General features: G+C 42.0%; 2 protein-coding genes across 2 annotated transcripts in view; both read right to left on the bottom strand.

Moving 5' to 3' along the window:
• LOC144986810 (uncharacterized) overlaps positions 1–11,029 on the bottom strand; it is a 508,483-nt gene that overhangs the window by 59,000 nt on the left and 438,454 nt on the right. The gene's annotated exons all lie outside the window — the stretch shown is intronic.
• The window catches only part of LOC144987228 (uncharacterized), a 431,641-nt gene that overhangs the window by 23,555 nt on the left and 397,057 nt on the right, over positions 1–11,029 (bottom strand). The gene's annotated exons all lie outside the window — the stretch shown is intronic.

Genomic DNA, 11,029 nt, shown 5'->3' on the forward strand with positions numbered 1-11,029 from the left:
CTGAACTTTGTCCTTCCTGATCCAAACATTTTTTCAAGTCAGAAAACATGTTAAGATTCATTTCTGTCATTTCAGCCAACATCTCTGATGTCTCTCAGAGACTCTCAGAAGACTCAACTGAAAAGATCTCATCACACACATGATGCTCCAAGTGAGTCTGATCAGAGAGATCCAGAACTGAACCAGACCTCAATTCCTTCATCTGAAAACTGTTGATCATCTGAACTAGAATCCAGCCTCCAAAAACTCTGACAAACACTCACTGTTCCACTGCTGAATGGATGTCTTTGAAGTCAGGAATCCATTTCTTTGACTTGTCACTCCTTAAGGACCCACAGATGGATCCAGGTTGGTTCCTGTGTAGAATGCTGGTGTGAGTGCTGAGCTCTGCTATGCTACTTTAAGTCTGACAAATGCTTACTGTTCCACTCCTGAATGGATGGCTTTGAATTCATGATTATATTTCTTTGATTTGTCCCTCCTGTTGTACCCCCAGCTGGATCCAGGTCCAGGTCCAGGTCGGATCCTGTGTAGAATGAAGGTTGCTGGTGTGAGTCCTGAGCTCTGACATGGAGAAGATCATGGACAGTTGGAGATTTTCATCTCACCTCTGAACTTTGCTCTGGTTGTCTTGGTTACCATCTCTGCTTCTAGAGGGAGGGGCTCCCTCCTGGGGTTCCTCCCACTGATCCATGCTGCTGGATTCACTGGATCCACATCAGCTCACACACACCTTCCCCCTTCACCTGCAGAGGAAACCCTCCTCATCATCAGCTCTGATCCTCCTTCACCAACAGATCAGCTGCTCCTCCACTGATTGGCTCTTCTCTTGTGTTTCCTCTCAGGTTCAGGTGAATGCAGTCAGACAGCAGTGGGAGGCAGAGGAAGCTGCCATCAGCTGCTGCACTTCTGCTCTCCCTCCACCAGGTGGAGACATGGAGCTGCAGCAGCAACATTTCCATTCAGTCACTTTGACACAGAAACAACAAACTTCCTGTTTCTACACTTCAGGAAAAATGAAGCATCAAGAAAAACAGAAATCAAAGAATGAGGAGAAAAGTCTACTTCTGGTGAAGTGAAAACAATGTAAACATATGTGGAGTATCAAAATTCAGCTTCAGTGAGTTTAGTCCATAAAAGGAAAACAGTTGCAATGTTAACAGACAAAAAAAAGGGAAAGAGGAGCGTTAGATTTAACTGCCGCACGAAAAAGTTCAGCTTCAAACACCACAGGCATGTGGTCTAAAGTAGCCAAGTCACAGATCTCCATGTAAAAAACAGGCAATCCATAAGATCCAGTATATGTCCTTTTTCATGAGTGGCTCCAGACACACACTGAACTAGATTAAAAGAGTCAATGATCTCAAAGAAGTCCTTCACCAACAGTTGAATGGTTAAAATAGGTGAAAAATTGTAGCCGTAAAACAACAGAAGATACTATAAAAGACTAAATAAAGAGAAACAGGAAAACAGCATTCAACATGCGCACAGCATGCCCTTTACTTGAACTCATTTATTTTGGGTTACTGGAGTTTATAGATGAAACTATTAATACATTTTCTGTTAGGGCAATTAAATGTAGATACATTATTTTAAAATAAATATATTTAAATAAAACAAACATAATTTAATTTTGTTACATGAAAGAGGGGCTTAAATCATTTTTGAGTGCATCATACATCATCACAATGCTGCTATCAAATGTATTGATGAGATCAAACATCATCATAATAAAGTTAAATGTTTGATGACATCATACATCATCACAATGCTGCTATCAAATGTATTGATGACATCAAACATCATCATAATAAAGTCAAATGTATTGATGACATCATACATCATCACAATGCTGCTATCAAATGTATTGATGAGATCAAACATCATCATAATGAAGTTAAATGTTTGATGACATCATACATCATCACAATGCTGCTATCAAATGTATTGATGAGATCAAACATCATCATGATGTTAAAGTTTGATGTTTGATGACATCAAACAACATCATTATTTGTTTTTGTGGCTGAGACAAGAAAGAACAAATAGAACTAAGGTTAAAGGCAGAAGGCAGAGAGGTTTTAAGCTGGAAGGATGGCACACTGTTCAGAATCAGTGAATGTGGCTGGGAAAGAAGACAGGAGTGACGATGGGAAGGACCCCCCAACAATGAGCGAAGATATGACTGAAGCAAATCTGCTCAAAATGTTGAGGGTCAAAATGGAGTATATTCGAGAAATGATTATGTTACTCAATAATCAGATAAAAGATGAAAGAGAACTTGTGGCGAAAATTGTAAACAAATGTTCACCAAATTCTCCAGATGAAAGTACAGACTGCATCAACAGAAGTGACACTATTTCTATATTAAGACAAGAAATAGAAAACTTGCCAGCACAGCTAACTTGTCAACAGCAAATGACTAAGGACCAGAGTAGTACTTTTCAAGAACACATCAAAAGCTTGGAAAATAAACTGCTGACAATTCTGAATGACAGACTTGTAAAACAAAATAAGATATTGTCTTCCAAGAATAAACTAAAATGGAAGACAATTTTATGTCAGAAAAAAAAGATAGCTGTGCTGAAACGCAAACTTGTGAGGATGCAGGGGCAGATCAATGAGCCTGACCGATGTATTGAAAACCAAAAGGAGTCAAAGAAGGTGGATGCCACATCCCCCAAAGAAGACCCTCTCCAATCAGAGGGGGAAGAACAAGGGACGCAGTCTTTCAGTAAAAAAATTTGGGGTTGGGGCACATATGCTGCACTCAGTTCCATCTGGTATATAGCATCAGAGCTATATACATATTAAGTCAATTTGAGGTTTAGGACATTTTAGCCTGTAGGTCATTTTAGATTGTACATAATTTTTTAGGGGTAAAAAAATGTCAAAGTAACAATAACTCGTAGGATCTCATGTAGGACAACATCAGTGGCGGTTCTGGCACAGATGATGCCCTGGGCGAGCCAGACCAGTAGCGCCCCTCGGTACCCCCCAATTATGACCAAGAAACTTTACTTTATTATTCAAATATTTAAAAAATAAAATGATCAAAAAAATTCAACTTGAGGCTTGTAAATTCTTACAGTGTGTAGGACTGTTATGAAAAAATGTTCAAAGTAACAAAAACTCTTACAAGGATGACATCACACATGTTGGCTAAGGACCAACCAGTCCTTAATGTCCTGAAGACATGAGAGGAGCTGCTTCATGGAAAGATCATCTTTTTGTAACGGCAGATAGATCTGGCTGTCATCTGCGTACAAGTGAAAAGAAATGCCGTGCTTCCTCAAGATTGACCCTAAGGGTAACAGATACAGAGAGAACAAAAGTGGCCCTAGAACTGATCCTTGTGGAACCCCATAAGAAACCTGAGTTGTGGTAGATTCAAAACCACCCAAGCTGACACACATGGTTCTTTCTGCCAGGTAAGATTTAAACCAGTCCAGTGCTGTACCTTGGATCCCCACAGAGTTCTGGAGCCTGGATATTAAAATACTGTGGTCTACAGTGTCAAATGCTGCTGTTAGATCCAGCAGAACCAGGACGACATAGTCTCCATCATCAATTGCCAGTAGAATGTCATACAGCTTATAGGACTGTTATGAAAAAATGTTAAAAGTAACAAAAACTCTTACAAGGATGACATCACACATGTTGGCTTAAGGTTTCAAATGCCCTTCATTATAAGATTAAAAAAAACTATAAACAACTAGTGCAGCTTTAAGCCTAAAGCCCATTGAGAGAACTATTGCTGTAATATTGGGCTATATAAATACAATTGAATTACACTATTAACTTGGTCTGCTTTTCTTAGTAGACACTAAAAATGTGTCGGTCTTGCTCTTCTATGGGTAAAGTCATCAATCAAATCCTCATATGTTAGTTTCTCAGCTATGGTTTATGCTTACAACTGCCAAACCAGATAGCTGATCTTGAGCATTTTAGGAAAATTTTAATAAGCTTCAGCTTTTTTATCCTTACAGCTAATTCTTTCCAAGTTTTCATGCAGTGGATATGATCTGGGCTATTGTCATGTGGGGTGATGAAAGAACTGGCACGCTGAAAAACATTAAAACTAATTTTCTTTTTGGGAAAAAAGTTTGCAGCAAAAAACACAAGAGCCAATATATCTTCACACCAGTGAAGATCAAAAATCATTGAAAGAAAAATGGGGCGGCCGTGGTGCAGCGGTAGGGCAGCCGACCCATGATTATAAGATGCAGGTTCGATTCTGGCCCTGCACGCCCATGTGTTGAAGTGTCCTTAGGCAAGACATTGAACCCCACCGTGCCTCTGGTGGGAGGTTGGCGCCAGTGTTCGGCAGCGGAGCGGCCATCAGTGTGTGAATGTGTGTGTGACTGGGTGTATGGGCCTGTGACTGTAATGCGCTTTGGGCCTTCGAAAGAGGTTAGAAAGCACTATATAAGTAAACGCCATTTACAAAAAAGGTTTAGCGCACTGTCCCAAGGTTAAAGTGCCTAGGATAGCACAAAGGTTAAAAACTTTTTACAGTCTGTGCAGCTCTGAGGTTCTCTGGCAGGCTGTTCCACAGGCCGGGACCGTAATGGCAGAACGAAGCCTCACCATAAGTTTTGGTCCTCACCTTAGGGACAAATAAAAGGCCAGCACTGCAGGACCTCAGGGTCCATGAGGGCTCAAACTTTAAAAGAAGATAAATTAACTAAGTAAGTAGTCTTGTAAAAACATTTACAAGACAATAAAAGAATCTTAAAATTAATTCTGAAACACACAGGGAGCAAATGCAGCGACATTACACCCAAATGTGTTCCCGCCCCCTGGTCCTGGTCAGAACTTCTGCCACCGAGTTAGAAGTTTTAAATTTGAGATAGACTTTTTGGGTAAACCAGAGAGCAGAGCATTACAATAATCTAAATGACTAAAGAAAACAGCAAACATTCGCACCTATGTGCTGGCATGAGAGAGGAATGGGCGGATTCCGGCCACGGTTTTAAGATGATAAAATCCTGTCTTAATGATATTTTGATGTGTGGAACAAAAATTAAGCTAGAGTCAAAAAGTAAACCGAGGTTTCTCACATGGTATAAAATTCTGAAGATGTCTTAAATCGATTCTCTCTTGCTTTCAGAACCGATGATGAAAATGTCACTTTTGTCCTGGTTGAGCTGCAGGAAGTATTCTGCCATCCACCACTTTATATCTAAAATGCACTTTAAAAGAGTCTAAGGTCATCAGAAGACACAGTGATGTAAAGCTGTATATTACGTCATAACGTTTTTAAATTTGATGAGCATGGCTAAAAAAGCATTTAAGCCTTGTGAGCATAAATGTAAAAAGAATAAGCTAAAGGACATTTTTGCCTTGGTCTGTTGTTCTGATTTCCTTGCTTCACGGATTTATTTGATGTTACATTTATATTTTTTATTCTTTTTGTCCTCTATGAGTACTGTAAAGACTTCATTTGATGACTTTAGTTTTCCCAGAAACAGCGATATGGCTTTCTGGCACCAGTGGCAGAGATCCTTCTTTGTAAGGAGGCCTTGATCAGTTTCTGTCAAAGTGCCAGCTTTGATGTTTTGTCTACAGCCTTGTAAACATTACTCACCATCCGTTAGAGCTTAGGAGGTGCCCTAACACTGGAATTTTGTCTTACAAAGCACAAACAGATAAAGGGATCATCAAAATAGAGGAGTATTATATTTTCTGTGGCATCCTGAATGCACATTTTAGCCCTTTAACACCTAAGCCCAATACCCAGTATTGACAATCTTTGCATTAACTTTTCAACCATTCCTGTTAATTTATGTAATTTATGTAGATTCTGTAACTGAGAAAAGCAGCTTTGTGCTCTAAAGTGGAATAGGTTATGGAATACGGCAATACTTGATATAAATTGAACTGTACAGTTTGTTCTCCATCGTTTGATTCCCCCATTACTTTCATACCAAATGCGATTGTACAGACACACTCAGAGGTTTTGAGCGACAGACGCAGCATTCTGAAAAATCTGAACTTATGGAAGGTCGCCATGTCTCGTCAGCCAATCAGAAACTCAGCTTTGGGCACGTGACGTGTGCAGTGACTCGTCAGCGGGTGGAGTGCAAATCCAATATAGAGGTTTGATCTGAGCATTCTTGTCCTGAACTTGCACCCATCCATTTTCTCAACTCGCTGTATGCCTTTCGGGGTGCTGGGGTTGCTGGAGCCTGTCCCAGCTACTGCTGGGCAAAGGCTGGGAACATCCTGTACCGGTCACATACCTGTGGTTTGTCAGAAGATTCATAACCCCCGTTGTAAAAGTAAAATATGTCCAACACAAGAGGCCTTCAGCTGTCATCTGTCTGCCCAGCTGTTGGACAGGACAAGTTATAAAAAAAAAAACAAAAGGAATGGCAGCACCGAAGAAACGCAAGATGGCAAATGAATGTAGCAGATTTCAAACAAGGTGGGAAAATGAATATTTCTTTAAGAAAATCAATGGAAAGTGTGTCTGCTTGATTTGCACAGAAGATGTTTCCGTAATGAAAGAGTGTAATGTCTGTCGGCACTATGAGACCAAGCATCAGAGCAGCTACGCTTCGTACACAGGTGCCGAACGAGCACAGAAATTCAAGCAAATGGCAGCTAGTCTGCAAGCTCAACAACAGTTTTTTCCCATCGCGGTGAGTCAAAACACGCCGTCCATCCAGGCCTCCTTCACTATTTTCCTCGTGTTTTTAGCAGCGTTACATGAGGGGTTGCCGCCTGCCTGTCTCTCCTAATGATGGCCTTCATGTCTCCTCACAGGCTTCATCAGGAGCAAAGGGCACAGGCTTAGGAAGTAAAGGAAGCTCCTATGAGCCATCTCCGTCTGACACCTACTAGGATGCTGTTTGCAAGGCCATGTTTGCACGCTTCACAGAGATGAGTGAACCTAAAAGGTGAAGAAAATGCATTCTGAACTGTGAAAAAGTATTCCCTTTATGTAAAAAAGAACCTGTTTGATTTTTGGAATTTCTTTTGTTCATAGCTGCATATTTTGTCACAGAGTGTAATTGTAAAATGAAGCTTTTGAAATTGTGTGTGTTTAATGTTAAAATTGTCCTCGTTGGTCACCCATAACCGCTTTTTTTTGGTCTACTTTTCTGAGAAAACAGTCAACTCTTTATTAACTACAAAATCGTGCACTCTGCCAGTCAACCTCGCTAACGGCTACGTACGTAAAGATCTGCTGGCTTCAGCTGCTCAATAAACCCATTCTGAACTGCCTGGTTGGAATGAAGTTTCATTGTCTGAGTGAATGTTTCATTTTGACGTGCGCTTGTTTTATGTGGCACAGATCAGCATCACTGCTCCCACTGAGAGCAATGTGCTTCAAATTATAGGTGAGTTAGGAATACACAGTAATCATGTGTCAATATGTCACCTCTTGTTTGAGGCCCGGAGCTTTGCTCATTTTTCTGTATTTAGCCTTCACCAAGAATACTTTGGACACCGTCTCTGTGATGCTACAGACGCTGCTAAAACACAGTGGATTTCATTCTGTTCTATGTAGAAAAGACTGTTTGATTCATGTCTGATGAATTCATCTTGGAGTATTTATCCTCCACGTCTAGAAGTCCGCTCCGTGAAAATCCTGTCCGACTTTAAAGCGGTCCGTGTTTCCATGGTGACAGAGGGAACAGCTGGTTAGCATCTTTCTAACTTGAATGAACTGAGGGTTGGGGCTTCCAGCACAGAACCAACCTGAGAGCAAATGAACATTCAAATCCTCCACAAGCTAAACCCCATCAGCGTTGGATTGCTGCTGACAGACAGACTTCATTGATGGCATCTTCCGTTCTGGACCTGACGTTTAGCACACCATAGCTGGATTCCAGAGCGCTTTATCAAAGCGCCTTAAGCCCGTTTGGACTCTGGCGCTCCACGCGCTGGATGAATAGTGGCGTTTGGAGGAAGTGCGGCTGCGCAGTCCGTCACTGAACACCGTCACTGCCTGGACCTCTTTCTGGGTCCTAGTGCCCTAAAGGTTACAGCTCCTGGTTCCACAAGACAAAAGTCCATTCTAGAGGCCACTCTGACGTGATCATCATCAAAGACAGCGTTACCTAGCAACCATACCAAGACCATAGCAGCTATAGAGGGAAACACAACAAACCATCAACGGCGGTTAAAGCAGTCAGACGTTTGTTCTGCAGCTCAGCAAAAATCTCGGCTTTAGGTTTTGGGGAGAAAAACAAAGGAAAACACACGGAGAAGGATTCTGCAAAGGAAATCCCAAGTTCTATTGGTAAGTCAGCGTCCTGGAAACATGCTTTGTTGGTTCTGAAGTGGCATGAATGCAGACTTAGATTGGTTTGTTTCCTTGGATTCTTCAGATGGATTCAAGCTGTAAATGTTGTCAGCATAAAGCAAGTTTGGACTAAACTAAAGCAGAAAGTGGCTTTGAAGATGGTCAGGAGAAATGAGGGCTTTTTTCAGGAATTCTTGGAAGAGGAGGACTTCTCCAAACCACCAGAATCTAGGAGGAGGTTTTTTCAGCATTGAGATCAGGATTTAGCATGAGCTTCAATCCCATTTTTGTTCAATCCAAATGTTTACCGTCATATTCAGGAGTTCAACTCTGAAAGCCACCATGACATCATAGACATTAAAGACCCTGTTACCTAGCAACCAACACAACAAACTGTAGACTATTCAAACTGGACATTTTGGGGCAACAATTCTTTTCTAACTCAAGTTTTTATGAAAAATCCAAATGATGGAAACAGATTGTGTAAAGGAAATGAGGATATATTGGTGAGTCACAGTCCTGGAAACATGAGTTGTGCTCTGATGAAGACGCCTGATCCAAATGTGGATTTTTGAAATGTTCTTCATGAGATTCAAACTGATTGAAGCTTTGAATTAAAGGTGTCAACACATTTCTGCATTGGATTCATTCTGTTTCAGTGTCTAAGGTTGGTTTTGTGGCAGAAACCAAGTTTTTGTTGAACAGTAGCGTTTGAAAAAGCAGAAAGTGGCTTTGAAGATGGTCAGGAGAACTTCTTTGAAGAGGAGGACTTCTCCAAACAACCACAACCTTAGAGGAAGTTTTCTGAGCATTCATAGAATGCTTCACCTCCTTCTCTCTGTCCTGGATTCTCTGCTGGATTTGTTGCTGACTCTCCTCCAGCTCTCTCTGCTTCTCAGTCCTTTCTGCTGCAGCTGAGACTGTTTGATGTCCCTCATGTTCTTCCTCAGAGCAGAGAGAACAGATGCTCTTCTGATCAGAACATCTTCATCACCTCATCATGACGGAGCAGATGTTCTCCTGCAGGTTCTTGGAGGGTTCCAGTCTGTGTTTCTTCAATGCAGCTGCTTTCAAATGAGGCTGAAGGTCTTCCTCACAGGAAGAGGCCAGACAGATCAGGCAGGACTTGATGGCTTTCAGTTTTCTTCCAGTGCAGACGTCACAGACCACATCTTCAGGTCCAGCAGAGCAGAGACCAGCAGCAGCAGCTTGGAGTCCGCTCTTCTTCAGCTGCTCCACTAAAGCTGCTGACATGACATTTTTCCCCAGAACAGGCCTCGGTGTGAAGGTCTTCCTGCACTGAGGACAGCTGTGGACGTTCTCTTCTGCATCCCACAGTCCTTGAAGACACTTCCTGCAGTAGCTGTGTCCACAGGGAACAGTCAGCGGATCCTTCAGCAGATCCAGACAGATGGAACAGCAGAAGCTCCATTCATCCAGATCCTTCCTGCTCATTTGGCTGCAGAGTTCCAGTTGAAGAAGCTGCAGTTCTTTCTGCACTGAAGGTTTCCTCACAGCTTGTTTCCCTTCCAGACTCTGAACTTTCAAAGGTTTTGTCATCAGGAGGATTTCAGGATCAGAGTCCAGGACAGTCTGGGATTTCACTGAAGACTTTACTGCAACTCAGAAACATTTATTGGTTTAGCTGTCAGTCAAAGATCATGAAAGAGACAAAGTCCAAAGTTCTTCATGTTATCAACAAACGTGTTTTAGCAGCAACAGTCAAACCTTATTTAATTTAAAGACAGACTCTAGAACAATGAAGGGATATTTCTGCCACTAAAATGAGAAAGAAAGACAGAAAAATCCTATAAATTCTAAAAATCTTGATTTGTACTGAAACAAAGTCTTGTTTGTTTCTATTCATATTAACAGCAGCAGTAAGTAGGAAAAAGGATGGCGGATTTCAGACAGAGTTCAGGGTTAAAGTCAGGATAGTTTAAAGGCTGCTCACCTCCATCAATTACTGTCCCTTTCCATCTTTATCCAGCTCAGCAGCAGCATTGATGATTGCAACACTGCTTTCTTCTGAAGCATCAAGTGGTCCAGATCTCACCTGCTCACATAGCCCCACCCCCACACACATTCCACCACTTTTCAGCTCCACTGGCTTCCTGTCAAATGCAGGATTGACCTCAACCAGTTCAAGTGCTGTGTGTCAGCGTTGTGTCATTCAGATGAAGAAAGAACAAGTCAACAGATGAAAAAGATTTCAGGAAGTTTCCCATTCAACAAGTTCAAGTTTCCAGAGAGCTAGTTTAGCATCCGTGTTCTGGACCAAACCACTGTCCCTCTGAAGGTCCAGACACAGAGAGGCCCAGAGTGACCCCCATTTCTCCTTTTTGCTCTCTCCAGTGGCTGACTCCGCCCCTTAGGACGTCCCCCTGTGTGGATCAGTGGTCAGTGGGTTGGAACCTGCTGCAAATGCAGGCTCTGGTTCTAACTGCTGGATCAGAAGTGGAATGTGAGCTGTAGTGGTGTGTCTGCAGCTGGATGTGGAACACATCAGGGAGGGGTCAAAAGTCAGTTTTTCTTCACGTAACCCTTGTGCTATCCCAGGCACTTTAACATTGGGAGTTGGGTCATCTAGACCCACTAGACAGTGCTCTGAACCTTTTTTCTTCAATGATTTGTGAACCTCACTGGTGTCCGAGGATTACATGAAATCTTTCCACCTTTATCATGGTAGGAATAACACGTCAATGCAAGGGTGGGGTCATCTAAGATAGCACAAGGGTTAAAAGGATTCCAGCCAGAGACTGCTGCCCCCCC

This window comes from Oryzias latipes, chromosome 2 (assembly GCF_053564925.1).
Source record: "Oryzias latipes strain Hd-rR chromosome 2, Olatipes_Hd-rR_3.1".
Classification (NCBI taxonomy): domain Eukaryota; kingdom Metazoa; phylum Chordata; class Actinopteri; order Beloniformes; family Adrianichthyidae; genus Oryzias; species Oryzias latipes.